The 25,101-nt window shown below is 31.6% G+C and overlaps 3 long non-coding RNA genes across 7 annotated transcripts; 2 read left to right on the forward strand and 1 right to left on the reverse strand.

Annotated features, from left to right (window-relative positions):
• The first annotated feature begins 1,296 nt into the window (after positions 1-1,296).
• LOC118647018 lies at positions 1,297-5,911 on the forward strand. Its single transcript, XR_004964346.1, has 2 exons — positions 1,297-1,376; positions 5,705-5,911. It is a non-coding gene; the product is annotated as an uncharacterized LOC118647018 (long non-coding RNA).
• On the reverse strand, positions 1,758-5,364 carry LOC118647015. Of its 2 annotated transcripts, none has more exons than XR_004964345.1 (6): positions 5,049-5,364; positions 4,571-4,746; positions 2,738-2,791; positions 2,387-2,649; positions 2,128-2,306; positions 1,758-2,039 (listed from the first exon to the last, which is right to left on the reverse strand). It is a non-coding gene; the product is annotated as an uncharacterized LOC118647015 (long non-coding RNA). The 2 variants fall into 2 exon arrangements; XR_004964344.1 differs by having other exon boundaries at positions 1,813-2,039; positions 2,189-2,306; positions 5,049-5,362.
• A 2,540-nt stretch (positions 5,912-8,451) lies between the features above and the next one.
• Positions 8,452-14,340, forward strand: LOC118647085. 4 transcript variants are annotated; one of them, XR_004964392.1, is made up of 5 exons: positions 8,452-8,872; positions 11,361-11,450; positions 11,917-12,110; positions 12,310-12,469; positions 13,238-14,340. It is a non-coding gene; the product is annotated as an uncharacterized LOC118647085 (long non-coding RNA). The 4 variants fall into 4 exon arrangements; XR_004964391.1 differs by having other exon boundaries at positions 8,453-8,872; positions 11,352-11,450; XR_004964390.1 differs by lacking the exon at positions 8,452-8,872 and adding an exon at positions 10,438-11,278 and having other exon boundaries at positions 11,352-11,450.
• The last annotated feature ends 10,761 nt before the right edge of the window (positions 14,341-25,101 follow it).

Raw genomic sequence — 25,101 nt, forward strand, 5'->3', positions numbered from 1 at the left:
TTTTTTGGTAATTATTTAGTTTAGGCACTGGTATTCAAATATCGATGTAGTTGTGCTTATTCGATACAGTTTTGCTTCAAACGAACGAATCTGGCAAAAAAAAGCGTCGCTCTGCCCCGGAAAGCGAAATAATAATCGCTAAAGTTGACTAATATTCAGGTTATGAAACCTGTCATACCGACACAATGTAATGACTTGAGCACGCGCAGCGATCATATTCTCACGCTTTTAATCACAAGCGCATGCTCTGTTTAGCACAAGTCATGTTAAAAATGCGCGAATTTCAAATGTCTATATACATATTTTTACAAGCACAATTTTTTGTGTGGAAAGTCGCAAACCCATGTGGTGCAGAGAATGCTTTACGCACACACACACACACACACACACACACACACACGGGGAGGGTGCAAGGGGGGGCCTTCGGCCCCCCCCCTCCCGCACCCACCCCGTCCAAGTCGCTAACCCATGTGGACTTTACTTTGCTTGCAATGTACATAGGCAACCTATGTATATTGCAAGCAAAGTATGAGGCCACATGGGTTAGCGACTTGGACGGGGTGGGTGCGGGAGGGGGGGCCGAAGGCCCCCCCTTGCACCCCCCCGTGTGTGTGTGTGTGTGTGTGTGTGTGTGTGTGTGTGTGTGTGTGCGTAAAGCATTCTCTGCACCACATGGGTTTGCGACTTTCCACACAAAAGATTAGCAAGATCCTTACGCAAAGATTGTCAATGATGGTTGATTATTACTAGATCATATGCTAATCTTTACAGTATTTATTATTTTTAATATATGTAGACTCATTTATTATTAGTTACTATTAGAATACAAGGAAGTCGTTAAAAGTACACATTTTAAATTCGCGCCTTTATTTCATGCACATATGACCACCAAGCATGCGTATATGGCCGCGAAGCATGTACATATGACTGTAGAGCATGCGCACATGGCCGCGGAGAGTGCTCTTGTCGCTACATTTCGTCATATGACAGATTTCTTAACTTGAATATTCGACAAATTTTACGATTATTATTTCGCTTTCCGGGGCAGAGCGACGCTTTTTTTTGCCAGATTCGTTCGTTTGAAGCAAAACTGTATCGAATAAGCACAACTACATCGATATTTGAATACCAGTGCCTAAACTAAATAATTACCGTTTTTTTATTTCCTGTACGACCATTTTTCACTAAAATACAGCCTGTTGAAAATTGGCAAAAAATTTAGAAAATTTTTTTGTTCCTTTAATTTTTGCGAGAAGTGTAGTTTTCGGGAAAATGTCGTGTAACCCGTTAAAAAAATATTTTATATTAGATGTAAAAACTAATAATAATTATGAAGTATTCTTAAATGAAAAATGATTACGAGAAGGCATTAACAGGTAAGTAATAATTATTGAAGAAAATTTTGATTAAAATAAAGCAATAAGAATCTTCCCAGCAAACCTTAATTATTCCCCAAATATTCTAAAAGTATCCCCAATGTTCCAAAAATATATTCCATAGATATTCGTATCCTTCCCAAAATTTCCATGGAATATCATAGGAATCATCAAATGTCCTCTCTTATCTCCCGGCTTTTGTGCACATTCCCAGAATGTTTATACGCACATTCACTGGTCATTCTTAAAATATTCTATAAATAAAAATATCTTATAAATAGAACATAAAACGTAACGTGGAATTGAAAAGAAAAATAAGAGTTTAATGTATTGTCTAATCTAAATCTATGGCTGTTCATAAATAATTTAAAATTCTTTCAATCCAATTATTTATTAATTATGCATACATGTTTATATATTTGTACATATATATATATTTTTTAAGGCATAAGTAACTTAGAATAAAAATTATGCTTAATCATAAAAAATCACAGACATATCACATAAATATCCATCTTGTTGATTTTTATTCATCTCTTGTGTTATTACTTTGTGCTAAAGCGTGTGTTTTTTTACGCAAAAGTTTGTCCTTTGCTCTAATAAGCCAATTTTCTATTATTTTGTTTATTTCTGTTATAGTTGTGTTGTCTTTTATTACGACTTCTATAAAAATAATAATACACATGTTATTATTCACGTTATATTACACACATACACACACATATTATGTTATTAATAATTTTATAATTACTTATTTTCTATAACTTTGCAGATGCTTAAAGTACTGAAGTTATTTTTATTTGTTCTTTTACCTTTGAATGCGTACACAATTTTTTATTTTGTACACAATTCAAGAGTAAAGAGTGTACTCATAATTTTGCGGGTCATTTCCGTTGGATTGGAACCACCAATTTCTTGTAACATCTGGCGCTGAAAGTAATTAACAGATTTTATATAGAAATACATAAATATAGGAACTATATATTTTTTATATTGTTTTGTGACCTTACCAGTTAATTTTAATTTTTTTGTGCAATAAAAAGCGCTCCATTTCTAATATTTATTGCTCAGTGGCTAGTGGCAATGTATTTGTAATGTCAAACTCATTTGTTTCCAATTCTGTCTTTCCTTATTCTGATTCGACGTAATTCTTCCTGTACTTCCGTCAAAATCTTAGTTTTCTTCCGATCAACAACTAATGAGGATATTTGAATTGAAAGTTTCTTCAAAATTTGTATCAATCCATTTAAATTTATTTCCTTCAAATCCAGATCTACAATATTAAAAAGTACAAATTGTTATTGTACAATTCTACATCATTGTAACTAAAATACATAATTTATATTGTATTAATAACTCACTAGTGATAAGTTTTCGTTTTCTCTCCACTTCACACGCGGTCTTTCCTATTTTATCTGTAATAAAATACCACAGTTTGAAGTAATAATAAAAAGTGTAAATGTATAAATATAAATATAAATATAAATATATATATATATATATATATATATATAATTCAAATACGAGCCATCATACACACATACACATACTTGATGGCGTTCATTTTTATTTTTTCTAAAAATAATTGAAGTATAACGTCAACAATATTCTTTCGTGACTAATTAAAAATAAGTAAAAAATTAAATTTTTTTATACAAATTAAAATGCAGTTCGTAATTTTGATTTAATAATTAATGATAGAAAAATCCATACATTCATACTCTTATTTATTACGAGATGTAAATATAAACTGTTATTTTTTTACACAGTGTGATCAAGGTGAAATATACAAAGCAAAACAAAAGTTAACATTAACCTATGATATGTCGATTTTGGAGTTTACTTTTTCACACGTCGTCGTCTCGCGAAAACATTAATTATTACAAAATATGAAACAGTATTATAAAAACATTATTAGAAAATACTTTCTAGTTTGTTACTTTTTAAATCTTTTTTAGCTTTGTTTCAAAGTTATTTTTAAAAATATAGTACTTGTTTTAAAAAATACCAAAAAGAAGCCGACTTTGGTATACTTCTTCAAAACTATGTATAAATCTATGTCAAACAAGTCATATTTTAAAGGAAGCTTATTATAAAATTAATGTTCTGATATATCCCATCATTACATACCATCATATGTACGACAGACAAAATTTCTATTTAACAATTAAGAAAATCTTGATAATTTTAAATAGTATACTTAAATTTTTTTGAAATTATTAGTTATGCATTATGTGTAAAATTATAAATTATTTTTCAATTTTGTACAAAAGTTTATATATTAAATTTTTTTAGATTAAATTTTAATAAACAATAATTTTGTGTATTTACTCAAAATTTCATCAGTTTTTTGCAGAAGAACGTTATCAACGTTATCATCAACGTTCGTACAACCATCCTTGTCATGACATGCTGATAAATCATAAAGCTGAAAGATGTTTGTGTGTCACTGGAATCATTGAGTCCCTGCATGGATGCAGTCAATATTTGCGATAATGTTGCAATTGTCAAAAGAAAATACATTTACATTAGTCATTTAAAAAGGGGAAAAACAATGTAGAATAGTTTTTTGAAAAAGAAGTCATAACGGTTAAAACACGTCCGATACAACACGCAACCCAGGAGACTGACGTATTTTACTTTGAAAATTGCAACATCATCGCAAATATTGACTGCATTCATGCAGGGAGTCAATAAGTCATGACAAACGGGATGGTTGTACAAATCTTATTTATAACTCTATTTTAGGTTGAATTTTTCACACCACATTAAAGATCTCACTGAAAAAGAACCCAAAATATGGATCGAAACGTCGTGGTAACATTTTTCTATTCAATAAAGTGGCCAGTTGGGTCGTCCAAAATAATTTACCATTGATTCTTATTTACTGGCAAATTAAATTTTATCCTTTGATTGGAATATGTTTACCATAATATAAATTATTTATGGGAAGAAATAAATTCAGAAAAACATGCTTCTGAAATCAATACTATTAAATTGCTCATTAATTAAAAAGATAACATTTTTTTCTTTAAGATCAGACTTAATTTTTTCAATTTTTATTTAAACGTTTGTAATAACTGCATGTGTATGTGTTGTGTATTAGTACTTGTGTATGTACGTATAGGTATGCATCATGTTTTATGGATATATATAGGATATACATAAATGGAAATATGAATAAATTTACTTACGGAAAGAGGTCGAATTTTGCTGCAAACTTAATAGACAGTATACTGTGTAAAGAATCCTTGAGCTTTGAAGAATCACTCTTTCCACACACGGTCGATCTCTCTACGAGCTTTATATTATCATACAACCAGCACCCAGTAAAACAGTACAAGATATCCATGTTGAATCTGTGTAGAATCTGTATAAAAAAACGTGGATTTCACATGAAAACAACATAAATTATTTACAAAAAGAAGTCAATTTAGAAAAAGATGCTTCTGAAATCAATACTATTAAATTGTTCATTAATTAAAAAGATAACATTTTATTCTTTAAAATCAAAATTAATTTTTTCAATTTTTGTTTAAACGTTTGTAATAACTGCATGTGTATGTGTTGTATATTAGTGTACGTGTGTATGTACGTGTAGGTATGCATCATGTTTTATAGATATATATATAGGGGATATACATAAATGGAAATATTAATAAATTTACTTACGGAAAGAGGTCGAATCGTGCTGCAAACTTAATAAACAGTATGCTGTGTAAAGAATCCCTGAGCTTTTATGAATCACTTTTTCCACACACGGTCGATCTCGTCGCTTTATATTATCAAATAACCAGCACCACCCAGTAAAACAGTACATGATATCCACGTTGAATCTACGTAAAATCTATGTAAAAACGTAGATTCCACATGAAAACAACATGGATTTCATGTACTGTTTTAACAGGGTAACAGCTAATCAACACGTTCACTGCATGCAGTGCACGATGTAATGCAATGCAATGATCAATGATAATGATGGCTGTACGTACGTACACAGGCTGCGTTCCGTGTCAGCCCGTATCACGTGCACACACTCAGCCAATCGGGCGTCGATATTTATGCGCAATACAAACCTGTAGAAGCGTGAACGCTGACGTCGTGTTTATGAACCAATTACCAATGTAGTAGCTGTTGCGCGCGCACAAATAGCGAGATGCGTACATGCGCATGATGGTTTATTCGTAACAATTCCTCGAATATTCTACATATGTCCCATTATATATTCTATGAATATTTTTATCTTATGTACATATAATATTTATACACTATTCCAAATATTATAGGGGACATTTGATGACTCTGTGAACATTCTTCTCTCATTCCAGATATACGGCAGTTTCGGGATACAAACGGAATATTTTAGGAATATCTAAGGTTAGCTGGGTTCTAATAAGTTATAAATTTATAATTTTAATAATACATTTCTGATATTTTATAGATAAAAACTTTGTTTTTGAAATATTACAAAACATAAAAAAAAGTGGAATAAGTCCAAAGAAAGTAGATGAAATCGAAGAGATTATGTTTGAATCTAAAGAAAATAAAGAAAATAATACAAATAAAACGTTTGAAGAAGAAAGTTCTGAAGCAGGTACTTATATTCCCAGATAGCACACGGACGTCCTTAGGCCGTCTTCAGGACGTCCAGGACGGACTTCGTGGATATCCCGAGGACATCCTGATTTTATCCCGGGACGTCCTCGGGACATCCTGAGAAATAGCAAACGAGCGCCATTTTTTAGTCCTCAGGACATCCTGAGGACAGTCCACCCAACGTCCTGAGGATACCATAGGATTTCCTCAGGAATAGCAAACAATGATCACTCTTTGTCAGATTTTTTAGATTTTTTTAGGATTTTTGATAAATGTATCAATTTTTTATAAAAATTGAAACGTTTCTCAAAAAAAATTTAAAAAATAAAAAATTTCGATTAATTAAAAAAATTTTCAAATACATATTTTTAAGTATTTTTAACAGTTTTTGAGAATTGAAAAAAACTTTAACAAAAAATTAAAAGTTTAAATTATTTCTACGATAATTTTGTAAGAGGAAGAAGACTATACATGTTTCAGCAACAGTTGTACCTGTTAAAGCATGTTTAATTTCTGTACCCGAGAAAACGGTCACCCATCCAAGTATCAACCATCGTCGACGTTGCTTGACCTCGAAGACCATACGCATTCTAACGCTTCGTGATAATCCATGAGTACTTCTTGTTTATGCATATAGTACATATTTGTTATAAATCATTACAATAGATGTTGTTAGAAGGATGAAACATATATAGTTAACTTATATTTTTATAAATAAATATAAAGTTTTACAGTTTTTAAAAATCATTTTTACATATGCGCGCGAAATAGCATGTGGAATAACTTATTTAAAAAACTGTTTTTGCGCCGTTCGTATAAAATAAAATAAAAAAATTATTTAATGTCATCTTTTATAATTTTTTAGTATTGTTAATATGTCATATTGTTTCAATAAGTGTAGACATTCAATCTGACTAAAGTCAACATTTTTACACATTTGATTTTGCAATACATTCTAGAAATACGTACGATATTCAAAGATTTCTCACTTGCTATATTAATTTACCCGTCTTTTTCAAAAATTACTATACGTTCAGGATGTCCCTGAATACTATTTTAAGATATCCTAAGGACTTTCGTAGGATGTCCTGAGGACTCTCTTAGGATGTCCTAAGGACTGTCTTAGAATGTCTTGAGGATTGTTTTAGAATGTCCTGAGGACTGTCTTAGGATGTCCTGAGGACTTTCAGGATATCATATTCTTAGAACATTCTGTGCTATCTAAAATGTCTGGTATTTATACAGTCATTATATTTAAGTTTATCTTCAGACATTTTGTAGCTAATGAATATACAATATTTTAAAAATAACGTTTTCAGCTAGAATACATATATCCTCAGGACATCCCAAGGATGTCCTCAAGACATGAGTAAAATTTCAATTTATATTAATACTATTACAGAATCTAACATTCTAAACTAACTTTAGAAGTCAAATTTATGCATAAAATATTTATATAAAATATTTACAATAATACAACTATTACCCAGGTAGCAAGCTCACGTTATTTTGACGTCCCAAAATGGTCATTTACTGACTATTCTTGACGTCACGAAATGACGTCCTTATGACGTTAAAATGACGGTCGAATGTCACAAATTCCTGACGTCATGAAATGTACCGTATTTTGACGTCATGGAATGACGTGAACAATATGTAGTCAAAAAAATCTCTTAAATTATCCTGTTTCTGAATATAATAACATAAAGAGACTTCTAAAAGATAATATTATAATGTCAGAATGTTAACTAATGCGTCGTTTTTTGAGAAAAGAAAGATATCATGAAACTGATATCTAAAACATTTCTTAAATCGGATATCTTTAAACTGCAAATAGAGAAAAATAAAATAAAATAAAAATTTCATTTTTTTTAAATTATTTTTATCAACAGCACATACTAAATTTAGGACAAATTTTTATTAATTAATTAAATTTAAATTATATTATTTTATTTTAGTCTTATTTGCCGCTGGTAGGTTTGAACCCGAGACCTTAGGATTACGAACCTTGTTCTCTATCTGCTACGCCAATTTGACTCATCGATATGGGTACTTGTTATTGTCTACATATACCTATATGTTATAAACTGACGCAATTATAGTATTTTTTATAAAAGCAATTAAATTTTTCAAAACATTAAAAATAAATAGCATTAATTTATTTACTTATTAATTTAATTGTTAAATTTATCTTTTTTCATAACTTTAATAATTTGATGGAAATTGCGATCTATTTAGCACTAATTCGAAGCGTCCAAATGGTTAATTAGATAGTTAAGTATATAGATCATACATTCTAAGAAAAATTATAGTACATTTATTATCCTGTTTTTGTACAGTACATGATGAATTTAGATTTTGTGCATTTTTTGTGCGCAGTAATTGTAGACAAACCGTTATTTTTGAAAACATTATCTTTATGATAATTTTTTTAAATATCTCTCATTCAGGATGTTATAGGCTGCGTTCCGATATTTACTGTCAGTACTGAAAATCTACAGTATACCCAGTGAGCATTATTGAGAGGAGGAATTCTTTAAGAGGACTTTTTTAAGACCTCATTAATTTTTCTTGAAAATGATATCAATAAGTTATCTTTCTGCAAGATATCTTTTAAAAGAGCTCTTTATGATATCGATTTATAGATGTCTCTAAAGTCTTTAAAAAAGAGGTCTTAAAGAGAACTTTTAAAAGATCTCATTAATTTTTCTTAAAAATGATATCAGTAAGTTATCTCTTGCAAGATGTTTCTTAAAAAACATAACCTGGATCTGTGAGACATCCTAAAAAGTAATAATACTTTTAATTGTGGAAGTTTCATAGATATTTTGTGGAAGTTTTGTGAAAGTTTTTAGGAATTGGCAAGGAGAGAAGAGAGGAATAATTAAAAACGATAAAAGGTAAGACACTGAGGGCCTGTTGTTTCAACTTATTAAAAGTAAACATATATGCATTTGTTTTTATCTTTTTTCTCAATTAATAAATTATAGATAATGTACTTCTCAAATAAAGTTTTCCAATAAATTGGAACAATTAGCCCTAAAATATATATATAAAATATATAAAAACCTATTAAAAGCTATATTAAATTACAAAAGTTAATAACCTATAATAACGTTTATAGGTTATAGGTTATAATTGTTGTAAAGTATAAATATAATATATTTTTATTTTAATTTATAATTAATATTTTCATATATTTTCCCCAAAGATGTCATTACGTAAGGACTTTATATAAAATAAAAAATATATTTTGTACATTATTTATAAACATCCCTAATAGCAAAATGCTAGCAGATTGCGAGCAGATTGGCAGCAAATTCAATCAGATACCCATTGCAGATCCATAGCATTCTGTGTCCGCATTAAGCTCAGTATTTGTTGACAAAGCCTGCTGGCATGGCATGCCAGCAGATTGATTGCAGAAACCGAGCAGGATCTGCTGACATAACCTGACAGCAGATTGGCAGCAGAAATCAAGCAGATATCTAAAAGATTTCTTAAATCGGATATCTTAAAGTGCAACTAGAGATAAAAAAATAAAATAAAAATTTCATTTTTTTTAAATTATTTTTATTAACAGTACATACTAAATTTAGGACAAATTTTTATTAATTAATTAAATTTAAATTATTTTATTTTATTCTTACTTGCGCTGGTTTTGAACCCGGGACCTTAGGATGACGAACCTTGTACTCTATCTGCTACGCCAATTTGACTCATCGGTATGAGTACTTGTTATTGTCTACATATACCAATATGTTATAAACTGACACAATTATATTATTTTTTATAAAAACAATTAAATTTTGCAAAACAATTAAAAATAAATAGCATTAATTTATTTATTTATTAATTTTATTGTTAAATTTATCTTTTTCCATAATAATTTTATGGAAATTGCGATCTATTTAGCATTAATACTTTGAAGCGTTCAAATGGTTAATTAGATGGTTAACTATATAGATCATATATTTTAAGAAAAATTGAATAGTACATCTATTATCCTGTTTTTGTTCAGTACATGATGAATTTAGATTTTGTGCATTTTTTGTGCGCAGTAATTGTAGACAAACTAATTTTTGAAAACATTATCTTTATGATAATTTTTTTAAATATCAAATGGATTTCTCATTCAGGATGTTATAATGTTGTCTGATTTCTGCTACGACGCGCATGGACGGCTCAAAAATCGGACAGCATTGTGTGATATTTTTTATGAGACATTAAGCTGACATCATAAGGATAACATTTTTATGAAACTTAAATGAAACTCTTCAATAAGATATCTCAAAGACCTCTCTTAGATATCTCTGATAAATGTTACCATTTTGACATCATTTCCAAGATATCTAAATGTTTTCTTTAAAAAGTTCTCTTAAAGTTTTCTGACAAGCGTATTGTCTGGGCTTTTTAAATTTATCTGAAATTCTTTTATCTTTATTATTTTCTATTGGTTGCCGGTATTATACATATACTTTAAACTTATGTATAATACAAGTAACCAATAGGAAATAATATAGATAAAAGAACTTCAGATAAATTATAAAAATATAGCTGCCTAATACTTTTGGCCAAGCCTGTATACATACATATATTTTTATATAATTAGGGATCGTAAGGAAATAAAATTATTATAATTGTCAATACATTTTTAATAAGAGTTTAGGCATCATTTCTGTTATTTCAAATTTACCGTTATCGCGCGGTAGCTCAATACAATAAAGTACTTAATCTTTCAATACAATGTATATCGGCGAGAGAACAATTAAACTCTTATTAAAAATGTATTGACAATTAATAATAATTTTATTTCCTTACGATCTCTAATATATTAGAAATATATGTATGTATACAGGATTGGCCAAAAGTATTAGACAATGATATAATTTAATTTCTCAATAATTTCTACTGCCGCAAACTTTGTTCTTACGTTTTTTTCTATAGAAACATATTAATGCAAGTTTTAATTGGCATTTAAATGGCAATTAAGATTATAAAGTAACGGACATACTGTTTGATTTCTGCTGCCGATCTACCTACAGGTTATGTCAACAGGCTCTGCTCGATTTCTGCTGCCAATCTGCTGTCAGTTATATCAGCAGGTTTTGCTCGATTTCTGCTGCCAATCTGTTGTCAGATTATGTTAGCAAGCTCTGCTTGATTTCTGACAGCAGTTTGCCGACATCGTTGGATATTACAGACTTTGTATAAAATTTGTTGCCATTCTGTCGTCAAAAATTGATAGCATGCTCTGCTCAAAATCTGTTCCTGCAGGCTTGGCTATCTGGGATATTATTTTGATTGTGAATTATCTTATTTTCTATCCTAATTATCTATTACATTAATTTATTATTAATTTTATTATAACTTGTATAGTTTTTATAGATGTACCAGTACATTCCCAAATATGTAATGAGACTAATCAACAAGAAGAAAGAATTAGAAAGAAAGAATTTCATAACGAAATGTGTTGTAGTAAGTATATTATTTATATTTTAATACATGTCATATATGTTTTCAGATGATACTTATATATAAGAGGCAATAATTATTATTACCTTGAATATTTTTTAAACTATGAATGGACAAAAATTTATCTAAAATATTACAACATTATATGTTACAGAAATTGCTATCTTATGATATCGTTTTTCTTTCTAAATGGTGAATCTTGAAGAATTTAAAGCACTTTTATTTTTTACAGTCGCAGTATATAGTTATTGCCTCTTTCTATAATATTGTTTGTTTTATCTGTTCTGGGTCTGCTCGGAGCAAATCCAAGTAGACCAACGCACTCTAATAGGTTGATTCCGATGACGCCAACCTATTAGAGTACGTTGGTCTTCTTGGATTTGCTCCGAGTAGACCCAGAACAGACAAAACAGTATTTATATAAGCTTTAATACGGAGTATATACATATATTGTTATTTTTCTAAATAGAAACTTGCCAGAATGACATTAAGAAAATAATGCAAATGTTAATTACAATCCAACAACTGTTGCTGAGTGAACATCCTTCTTCCATACAAGAGAATACTACAAATTTTAATCTGCCAATTGCAACACCTCGAGCGCTAGAAGAATTTAATAAATTAATATAATAAACACAAGATCGTGTATCTTTGCTCCAATATGTAAGTAAATCTTAGGTGCTATATTATGCACGTATTTAATTTTTGATTCGTATACATCTGAAACAAAAAATTCTCGATGAATTCGTCATGAATCTTCCATACACACTCTTCATAAATAATAAATGAATCACGAATATTCGCGCATAGTGTACAGCCACTCTTAGCAATTACAAAAATATATGTAATACTTTTTTTATAGAAAAAAATAATTTCCACTTTGGGAGGGAAGAATGCAGAACAACATGTACGAAATGCATTAAAATGCACTTTGACTGACACTTTGGGTTATCAAACGTCATGGACAGGACAAAAAAATACTATCCAAACAAGAGGCATGAAATTTGTTGACATTATTATAGGTATTTTTGTTATGTGTTTTATTACTTTTAAGGGCCACTTGCACCAAACTCTGTTGATTAACCTAATCGTTGATTATTCCATTGAAATTGACTAATCGCATTTGTTAATTTTGCTTAACAACAAATTCAATTGGTCAATTCCAATGGAATAATCAACGATTAGATTAATCACAGTTTGGTGCAAGTGGCTCTAAATATGTCAGACTTGTACATAACATGACAAGTCAGTGACTTTTTAAAACATTATTAAAAAGCTAAGTGCCATTTGCCAGCAGCACATATGTCATGTTATGTTTAAGTTTGTGTGCAAATCTTTAGTAATAATTTAATTATATAATACATTTTTGACAGAAATAGTGTAAAATGTAGAGTACATATCAAGGAGAATGTATAATTACATTACTGGTAATTGATGTGGTACTTGCAGTGCTACAAAATAAATTCCACATCAATTAGCCCTTAGTACATGTTTCACATTATGACTGCATTCTGATATTCACTGATAGCACTGGAAAATTATAGTTTTTAATTTTATATCACGTATAACATTTTACTATCAGCGAATATCAAAACAGCCTGGATGTTTCTATGGAAAATAATAAATTTATTGATTCTACCTTGATATATGCTTTACATTAGTTTTTCATTGAGTATTTCTGTCAAAAATATATAATTGAATAATTATATACATACATGCATATAAAATTAAATATATTACTATATGACTATAATTTTAATTTTTATTACAAAATTAATCTAATTTTTCAGAAATAATCATCAGTGGAAACAATACTTCTTCTTCGCATTTGGTTCAAAATGTCATCAAAAGCTGGCTACAGCATGCTGGTGATCGAATAACTCAAGAAAGAAAACGTCATGAATCACGAAGAAATATGTAACCGTTCGCGCCATATCACAGAAGAATAGTATTATAAGTCGCGCATAATAATAATATGCGAATAATACTAAATTATCTTCGAGTATAAATTGACAACTATAAAATGCTTTTCTCTCTTTAGTTTCTCATTCAATATTATCTACATAATATAAATTACTCAGTTCAACTTTGGGAGGAAAAAACTGCAGAATGTGTACGAAGGGGAAAAAAAACAGAAGTAATAACGGAATAGATATTTTTTTATTATATTATATTTGATATTAAAAATTTACAAATAGTATTATATTATTATTTGTTTATAATTTAATAGCGTTATTAATTTATTAAAAAATAATAACGCTACTAGATAGCATTTTTTAGCCTGTTCATGACATTTGATAAGCCAAAGTATCAGTTGAAGTGCATTTTAATGCATTTCGTACACATTCTGCATTTTTTCCTCCCAAAGTTAAACTGGGCAGCAATCATGTAACTTTTTCCTTAAGGCGGAAACGTGAAAAGTGAAAAGTTTCATGTAACTATCTCTTTCTATTGGTGTTGAATAGAAAGAAATGGTAACTTGAAACTTTTCATTTTTCACATTTTTGTCCTAGGGGAAAAATTACATGATTGATACCCTGATTAATATAATAATTTAGATTATGCAGATAATTTTAAATAAAAAACTAAAGAGGAGGGGGGAAGCATTTTATAGTCGTCAATTTATACTCTAAGCTAAATGATTTAGTATTATTTATTTAGTGTTACTTTTTTGTTTATTTTCAATCTTTTATAAACTTTTCATTTTTAAGAATACATAGACTTGCGACCAAATATACATATGAGAAACACGAGATGAGAAAAAATCATTCAAATGTAATAAGAATATAGTTTGTTATATATAATTATATAGTTTATTATATATAATAATTTTTATATAAACATGTACGCGTTATTTTATAATTAAAAAAAATAAAGTTTATATATATAATAATTTATGAATTTATTAATAACATTGTAATATAATTAAAAAGGAAAAAATAGTACAATTCTCAATATTAACATTTTTTAGACAATTTTAAGAAGTCAAATTATAGTATTCTTTTAGATGTCATTTATATGACGTCTTTTAGATGTCATTTATATGCGGTCTTTTTTCTCTCTAAAATCGACGCATTAGAGGACTTATTGTCATCAGTATGTTATCTTCAAGATGGCGTTGTTAGATATCCAACTCTCAAACCTGAGTACTTAAAGAACTCTTTTTTATAACATTTTGCTCACTGAGATATGTGACGTAAACTATAGATTTTCATTACTGGCAGTGAATACCGGAACGCAGCCATAGTGTTGTCTGATTTCTGAGTCAACTACGACGCGCATGGACGACTCAAAAATCGAACAGCATTGTGATATCTTTTATGAGACAATAAGCTGATATCGTTTAGCTGATATCGTAAGGATAACATTTTCAATGAGATATCTCAAAGACCGCTCTTAGTAGACGTCTCTGATAAATGTTATCATTTTGACATCATTTCCAAGATATCTAAATGTTTTCTTAAAAAAGTTCTCTTAAAGTTGAATATAATATGCTTATATAATATGCTTATGCCTTACGCCTTAAATCTCATTGTATAGATACCGCTTTAGACCGTGTCTAAAATACATCTTAATGACGTCTTTATGTCCCGATTTTGGATGCGTGCTGTCTGGGAAAATAATCGTCAGATCATGACTGAAATATGACTTCGAAATGACGTCATCATGACGTCAATTTTAGGTCATGTAAAAAAATGGTCATTTTGACGACATATGACCAGATATGACTATTTTGGAACGTCAAAATGACGTGGGCTTGCTACCTGGGTTATTTTTTATAAATTAGTATTAATTAGAAATATTGTAAATAATATATATATATATATATATAATTTACAATATTTCTTTTAGATTATATAATAAAAATAATAAAGATAAATTATATAAAAGTAAGATCCAAGTGCGGACATAAAGATCAGATATCCAGCATAGGACGTTCTGAATAGAACATCCGTTTTAATTCCAATAATGGACATCCTATGAATGTCCATTTTATATCCATGGACATGCGGACCTGAATTGGAATTAAAATGGACGTCCTTGGAACATCCAGTGCTATTTGGGAAACAAAACAACTTCAAAACGAAGCGACATCCGTCAGCTGACGACGTCAATCGATATATTGATTTAATAAAACTCGCGTTTACACATGCGAGCTCGCACGTAACACTTCCCCCCCTCTTCAAAATTGTCGTCCCGACAATTGAGGGGTTTCCCTTGAAGAAAACTCAGCTCGTAGTTCCAGGTTTCTTGATGCTTCCTGCTCTTCCCAGCTGGTGCCAAGGGTTTCCGAGCTGCATCCAACCTAAACTCTTTTCAACTCCCGAATATCCCGTCATCCTCTTTCAGGAAGTAGAAAGCTTTCTGACCGGAGACTTTCATTCCGTAGAGTCTGTCACTGAGATCTTTCTGCTGCCGAAATTGAACGCGTGTCTCTTCTTCTTGAAGAGTTTTGCGCCCTTCTCTCTTGCTCTTCGGACAAGGGGGGGGGGGATAGACTACATGGACCCCTTCAGTTCCAAAGGACTCCCAAGTCCCCGTCTCGGCATTTGCTCTTCGTCTCACGGAAAAACCACGCTCAAAAACCGTGAGCGAGACGGACTTCAATTAAAAATTTCCAGGAAATCAAACGTTCTGTGTCGCCCTCCAAAAGGATGTTCAACTTTGCAACCAAAATTAATTAATTCTGAAAACAAAACATTACAAAAGCAGTATAAAAACATTAACATTAAAATTAGTAGTTCTCCTTTTTGTAAATGTGTGAATGTGTGCGGATGTAAGAATGTGTAAGTGTTTAGGCTCCGACTGCCCTACATGCCTATTTCTTTTCCAAGACAGGAGCCAACCTGTCCGCATGAACAACTTTCTTCCTATGCTTCGGCGTTCTACGGATACAGAAAACAACATCACTTATTTTCCTAACAATCAAATAGAGTCCTTCCCAATCACTTTGAAGCTTAGGAGCTCTTCCGAGCTTAATCATAAAAAAATGAGCCAATGCAGCAATTCTGACCTTGGATTTGGATTCAGCGGGTCAAAATACATACGGATAGACTATTCGTAAAAATACATAAAAATAGACTATTCTGGTCCGCCGGACCAACAGTTAAAAAAAATTTTTTTTAGGTTAGAAAATGCGAGTTAACTTTGCAATTCTGACCTTGGATTCGGATTCAGCGGGTCGAAATACATAAGGATTGACTAGTCTAGTCCGCCGGACCAACCACCTTTTTTTGTGTGCCTGTGTAATTTTTGAGTGAGTCCCAGATGCGCACAGTAATAAACGGACACAGCAAGCTGAGTAAAACGGACACAGTAACAAACGGACACAGACCAAACGGACACAGACCAAACGGACACAGTAATAAACGGACACAGTGCGAAACGGACACAGTAACAAACGGACACGGACCAACTGCGCACAGAGCGAAACGGACACAGACCAAATGCGCACAGAGCGAAACGGACACAGACCAAATGCGCACACTGCACATGCGCACAGACCAAATGCATACACGGAAAGTCGCAAACCCATTGGTTTGTTCGCGTCGCCATGCCCCGACATGCTCCTACTCACTCCAATGCATTCTAATAGGTTGGCGTCATCGGAATCAACGTATTGGAGTGCGTTGGGGTGAATAGGAGCATGTTGGGGCATGTGACGCGAATAGACCTCATGTGATGCAGTGAATGCTTTGCAAGCACACACACACACACACACACACACACACACACACACACACACACACACACACACACACGGGGGTGCAAGGGGGGCCTTCGGCCCCCCTCCCGCACCCACCCCGTCCAAGTCGCTAACCTATGTGGACTTTACTCTGCTTGCAATGTACATGGATTGCATTTGGTCCGTGCGCACGTGCAGTGTGCGCATTTGGTCCGTGTGCATTTGGTCCGTGCGCATTTGGTCCGTGTCCGTTTCGCACTGTGTCCGTTTCGCTCTGTGCGCATTTGGTCTGTGTCCGTTTGTTACTGTGTCCATTTCGCACTGTGTCCGTTTCGCTCTGTGCGCATTTGATCTGTGTCCGTTTGTTACTGTGTCCGTTTATTACTGTGTCCGTTTGGTCTGTGTCCGTTTGTTACTGTGTCCGTTTCACTCAGCCTGCTGTGTCCGTTTATTACTGTGCGCATCTGGGACGCTCCCTAATTTTCGAGCTACATGTGAAGCTTTTTTCTGTTTGCAGTAAATCTTGAAGATGAACCATCTACAAATTTAAAATAAAAAACATTTATATATATATATATATTTTACAATCAATTTTTGAAAACTAAAAAATAATATCATATGTACGTATAGGTATAGGTAATATATACATATATATATAATTATATAATTACATCATCATCTGGACTACAGTCCAGAATTGTAATAATTATTTGGCATTAGCATCAACAATATCTCCTTTTTCTATAATATCTTCATTTTTATTAATTTCTGCTACTACATCTGCTTGTCCTTTTTCTTTATTTTCAATTTAATTTCCTTCTTTTACATTTATGTTTTTACACGTTTCTTGTATTATATTTTCACCTTTTTCATTTGTCTTTATATTTGATTTGTTATTTTTTTCTGCAGAATCATCTACATTGTCACTCGTTTCCAAGTCATTATTATTTTTTAGCTTATAATATTTCTTAGCTATTGCTTGCAATTGTTCTACTGTGAGATCAGGTGGACGTGTCGAATTTGCCTCTCCATCACTTTCACTACTAATTTCTACTTTATTATCTAAATTTTGGTGAATCTAAAATTACATAATATTAGATAATTTAAAATATGTATTACCTATACAATGTATTAAAAGGTGATTTATTATAATATATTATATAATTTATTGTGTAATTTATTACTTACATTTTCTTTTTCATCAGAAGAAGTTGATTCGCTTGATGAATAAATTTTATTATTTCTGGATTTTTTCATATTCATTAATTTCTTTTCCTACATATTAATAATTTAAATTTTTTATATCAATTACTATTATTATTATTGCTATTATTACCAATACACTTTTACTATTGTACACTGCGCTTCAATAATTCGTTTTTTTGTGTAGATGAACGTAATAACTAATCAATACACGTTTGAGAGATCAAGCTTATTGGTCATTATTTGCGCAGAAAAAAGAAGGAATCTTTGAAACGCGGTGTCCAATAATGTCTTTTATATATAATGTCTTACTCTGTTTATATAGCTTCCCAAATAGCACTGGATGTTCCAAGGACGTCCATTTTAAGTCCAATTCAGGTCCGCATGTCCATGGACATAAAATGGACATTCATAGGATATCCATTATTGGAATTAAAACAGATGTTCTATTCAGAACGTCCTATGCTCGATATCTGATTTATGTCCGCACTTGGATCTTACTTTTATATAATCTATCTTTATTATTTTTATTATGTAATCTAAAAGAAATATTGTAAATTATATATATATATTATTTACAATATTTCTAATTAACATTAATTTATAAATAATAATAAATTATATTATTTTTAATTTTCAAAAGGTTTATTTTAATTGTTTTACTTTTAGATATCATATGAAATATGTAATATGAAATAATACGTATTATTTTTTAATTTATTATTAACATTATTAATTATTGATATTTTTTTAAATGTTTGTTATAATATATTATTGTTTTTTTTTCGTTTTTTATTGTTTCGTTTTTTAATTTTCGTTTCTTTTTCTTTTTTTTCTTTTTCTTTTTCGTTTTTTTGTCGTTTCTTTTTCGTTTTTTTGTCGTTTCTTTTTCCGACCAAAAGAGGGATACAGCAATTGGTCTGAGTCAAGCGCTGTCTCTGACCTAGTTTACACCGAGCACTTGGTACGCGTATCAAATAGTAAATAACTAATGAATGTGTTTAATCATTGGCTGATCAGCTTAAATTCACTACTTGATACGCGTACCAAGTGCTCGGTGTAAATTAGGGCTGTCTAATTAGTAGCATAATAGGCGCTAGACAGAGAAAGAAATTGACCCGGACCATGTCTCCTCTTTGTCTTTCTGCCGGACACTTTTCAAGAGCTTTTTGCAGGAAATGCTTTATGTCGATGATTTTTACAAATTTTGGATTAACCCACTATTGCAGCAAGCTCTTTAATTGAAAAAGGCCCAAAAGAAATAATCAAACCATAATAGGTCCAAAATTTGGTTTATTTCGAACTTTCTATGAATGTCCGAAATTGCGACAAACGTATATCCCATGGACGTCCATTAAAGGACTTTCTATGAACGTACAAAGTTGTGCCAAACGTATATCCTATGGACGTCCATCGAATGTCCGACGGACCTTATTTGGACTTTTAATGGATGTCCGAATGTCCAGAAGGAGATATCCATTGGACATACAATGAATGTCCTTGTGCTATCTGGGTTATTTGTTTTGGTTTTAGTTTTGAGCTGTCTAGCCAAGAGTTGTCACCTACGTGTGCTTTTAATAAGTTGCTAAAGCTAACGAGTTGCTTTATTTCGCGCGCGACCGAGTGTTCGAGAGTCCGCGAGCGAGTGCTGTGTTACCGTGTGCAAGTGCGCGGCGTGGAAAACGCTACAATTTATTATTTGACGCACATGAGAGGACGTTTGTCTTTTCTGTTAGCTTAAACTTCTTCATTGCAAATGAGAACCTTAAATAAGTATATAAATTTTTATAATACACTGCATATAATAAAATAAGTGCGGTATCTATAGTAGCTTGATTTAACGTTTCTTACTATTTAATGTTTTTTTTTCTTCGCTTGTGTTATCCAAATTTATATGTATTAAAGGAGATAGCGGAATTTTATGAAAAACTATTTTCTTTAAGAAACGAAGCAGATTGTACACTATTTTCTGCCGAAACCAAAGCAGTGCTTCATACAAGATTATTTTCTTTAAAAAATAAAACACCGTTTTATTGTACATTATTTTCTGCTAAAGATAAACCAAAGCTTTGTGGTTGGCTATTTTCTGCCGAAAGCGAAGTAGAACTTTGTAGTTGACTGTGTTCTGCTGAACTTAGTGAAAAACTATTAACCAATACTATATCATCTTTTGTGCTCGATTGTACTTTGGTAAAAGACAGGGCTTTACTACGGTTGGACTTTTATGCAATAGATATGCAACTAATATTGTTTGTAATTTTCATCCAAAAAATCTCTGAAAATTTCCTGTACAAAATATTATTAAAATATTATACAAAGATTTATAATATAAAATATGTTAAAAAAAGACATTAGAAGATGAAAAAGGAGCTCCAGTTGTATTTAGATATTGTGGGCGTGTTGTTTGCTCGCGGTTAAGTCGTGCGCAGAGGAATATGGTTAGTTGAAGAGAAGTACGCTGGTTTCCCTTAAATAAATAGTTTATTTATGTACACTGTACAGAGTTTTATGTGTTTAATTGGTTGGCCCTGGCAAAGGCCGTTTGTATGTATGGTATTTTAGGCCTGACGCGACTTCCAAGCTATTGGCGGGTGAGCCTTCGTCACCTGTACTCCACCTAAGTTGTTGTTCTCATCCAGGGATAGCGTGGATGTTATCTCCGGCACCTGGGTGTCTGTGGTTTTCCTCTTCTTTGGAGATCGTTTCCTCTTCTTAGGTGATCGTCTTTCCTTCTTCTTGGCGACTAGCTTCTCCCTGCGAGAGCGTCCTGTAGGCTCGTCGCGGGATTGGCTGCTACCCGTTGGTTTCTCGCCCTATTCAGCGTTGTTGCCTGGACTGCCTTCGTGCTGGGTGCCGTGGTCCCTGGTCGCCGGCCGTGCGACGGTTGCCCGATTCTCCCAGATAGTGTCCTCCTCGGTCCGGGTACCTCAAGTAGCGGTCTCCTTTGCTAGGCTCTCCAAGAGGTCCGGTAGCGGGGCGATGTGTAGCGCCAAATCCGCGGATCGTCGGCGGCCAATAGTACCCTCGGAGGTCTGGTCCGTTTCGGTGGTGAGACTACCACGGTTGCGGGGTTCCACTGTGGCTCCTTGGCTGCCAGCGTGCTCTCCATTATAATATACGAAAGACGGCTAATGTCTTCGTACGCAAAAAGAAGACTCGAATGCGAGTAACGCAAAGAGTGGCTCGTCCGTCTTCTCGTGCTCCTTATAAGGCCTGGAAGTCGTCATCTTACTCTTGAGATAAGATGGCTTCTGGTGGCGTCCGCGCGCACTTCTCTTTCCTTACTGTCGTAATTCTTACAGTGTTCGCCGGTTTGCGCGGTTGCTAGGCGCTAGCTTTTTCTTATAGTGTCGGCCGGGTTGCGCGGCTGTTAGGCGCTTGGTTTTTCTTATAGTGTCAACCGGGTTGCGCGGCTGTTAGGCGCTTGGTGTGGCGACTACTGGTTTTGTGTCGCCACAGATATATATAAACTTTTCTTTTACGGTTGGTACGGTTTAAATGTAAAATCAATAAATGTTAGGACTTTTCTATCTAATTGTAAGAGATAGTCTGCACTAGTTACACTGGATGCTGGGACAATCTTCTTTTGAGAATGGAGTCCGCACTGCTTATTTTCAAAATCTTTCCCAACATAAGAAAGGTTTATATATAAAACAAAAGCTGAAATACATGAATGAATATCTTTCTGTTTTTAATATGCATTAAAAGTATAAATATATATATATGTATACAGGGTGAGTTTTAATGGCTGTCCGAACTTTTTACCATGAGAGATGATATTACCGACTGCAATCTTAGTACACACATATATGGCATTTGCACATGCATATGTTGTACATGTGTGTACTAAGATTGCAGTCGGTAATTCCATCTCTCATGGTAAAAAGGTGAGACAGCCATTAAAACTCACCCTGTATATATAATATATACTACTCATGCTCCTTTTTCATACTTTTGATTGGCGTCGTTTGTTGATATTATGTTCTAAATACGTTTTTATATACATGTCCATAAGAAACATCCCAGGTAGCAAGGTGACGTTAATACGACGTCAATAATTTGTCATTTAAGGTCGCGGACGTCATGTTACCAAATTAAGACGTAATACCCAAATAGCACTGGATGTTCCAAAAATGTTCATTTTAAGTCCAATTCAGGTCCGCATGTTCATGGATATAAAATGAACATTCATAGGATGTCCATTATTGGAATTAAAACGGATGTTCTATTCAGAACGTCTTATGCTGGATATCTGATCTTTATGTCCGCACTTGGATCTTATATATATAATTTATCTTATATATATATATATATAAATATATATATATATATATATATAAGTTATATATTTATATATATAACTTTTATATAATTTATCTTTATTATTTTTATTATATAATCTAAAAGAAATATTGTAAATTATATATATATATATTATTTACAATATTTTTAATTAATATTAATTTATAAATAATAATAAATTATATTATTTTTAATTTTCAAAAGGTTTGTTTTAATTGTTCTACTTTTAGATATAATATAAAATAATATGAAATAATAATATGAAATAATACGTATTATTTTTTTATTTATTATTAACATTATTGATTATTGGTATTTTTTTAAATGTTTGTTATAATATATTATTGTTTCTTTTTCGTTTTTTATTGTTTCGTTTTTTTATTTTCGTTTCTTTGTTTTCTTTTTCGTTTTTTTTTTGTTTCTTTTTCCGACCAAAAGAGGGACACAGCAATTGGTCTGGGTCAAGCGCTGTCTCTGTCTAACCAGTAGCATAATGGGCACTAGACAAAGAAAGAAATTGACCCGGATCATGTCTCCTCTTTGTCTTACGGCCGGACACTTTTCAAGAGCTTTTTGCAGGAAATGCGCAGTCCATGCTTCATGTCGATAATTTTTACAAAATGTGGATTAACCCACTATTGCAGCAAGCTCTTTAATTGAAAAAGGCCCAAAAGAAATAATCAAACCATAATAGGTCCAAAATTTGGTTTACTTCGGACTTTCTATGAATGTCCAAAATTGTGACAAACGTATATATCATGGACGTCCATTAAAGGACTTTCTATGAACGTACAAAGTTGTGCTAAACGTATATCCTATGAGCGTCCATCGAATGTCCGACGGACCTTATTTGGACTCTTAATGGACGTCCGAATATCCAGAAGCGGATATCCACTGGACATACAATGGATGTCCTTGTGCTATCTGGGTAGTAACGTCATTTTTTGACCTATTAATTACGTCAGTCATTTATCCATCCTACAACGTATTTCCGACGTCATATTCTTGACTAATTAATAACATCAGTTAATTGATCATTTTACGACGTATTAATAAGGTTTTATTAGTGACTAATTACTGACGTTAAATATAATTCTTTGTAATAATTGACGATTTGACCTCAAATGACGAATTATTGAGGTCTAGTGGACGACACCTTGCTACCTGTAACTATTAATCATTATTTAAATAAGATTGGTTAATAAACATTATTAAAATTAATATAATATTTTATATAATTAATACTATCAATATTTTAGAATTATCCCAGACAGCACATAATATTTATGATAAATATTTATTAATATTTATTAATATTTATTTTTTCAAAATATTATATAATATTTTACACATGTTTTATATACACAAAGAAAAAAAATTTTTATTCAACATATTATTAAAATATAGGCTAAATATTTTATATAATATTTATGGTAAATAAAAGATAAAGATATGTATAAATAATATTTTGTAAATATTTATAAATATTTCATAAATATTTTTATAATATTTATGATAAATCTTTATAATTTGTCAAATCTAAGACCACACAAATATTTATAATATATTTAAATAAATATTATAAATATTTTATAAATATTGCGTTCTGTCTGAGGTCTGAGGTATAATAATATTTAGCTTTATCAAAAGAACAGAGCAAAAACATATTTTTATAAGTTATTTCACATGTTATTTTGCATATGTAAAAATCAGGAAAAAACCTGTAAATTTATATTTATTTATAAAAATATTAGTTAACTACAAGTTTCATGTCTCGCATCTATTGAACCGATCTATAACAAATATGTATTCATGAGCATCAAGTGTTCATGGATTATCACAAAGTGCTAGGTAGCGTAGGATCTTCGAAGTCAAGTAACGTCGTCGGCGGTTCAAAGTTGGATGGGTGATCGCGGAAGTTAGGCAATTCCAAATGTGACTGTGGTGTGGTGGGTCATGATGCTTAATTGTTGAGAAACAACGTAAATTGTTTTTTTACATTATAATTATGTTATTTTGATATTTTCATAATGCAAGTACTGCATATATAGGACATGTACCCGAAATATTTTCTAAAACGTCAAAATAACGGTTTTTACTACCTGGGATAGTCATAAAAATGACGTTAAAATGTCGTCTTTATTAAATGTAATCTAAAAATCTATGTTTTGTCATAAAAATAACAATAAAATACTGTCAAATGTACGATACTAGCTTCTTGAAAATGACGTCAATAATATGAAAATAATGACGTATTTTTGACGTCAATATATGACGTCGTTAAGATGAGACAAATGTACATCAGTTTTACGACATTTAGACGTCATTTTATCTCGACATTATGACGTCTGGTTCGTCATAAAATGACCAAAAAATGCCGTCAATTAGACGACACCTTGCTACCTGGGATGTATGTTAAAAAAATGTTATGTAAGATAATGTGAAATAATAACGTTAAAGTTT

This window comes from Monomorium pharaonis, chromosome 8 (genome assembly GCF_013373865.1).
Source record: "Monomorium pharaonis isolate MP-MQ-018 chromosome 8, ASM1337386v2, whole genome shotgun sequence".
NCBI lineage: Eukaryota > Metazoa > Arthropoda > Insecta > Hymenoptera > Formicidae > Monomorium > Monomorium pharaonis.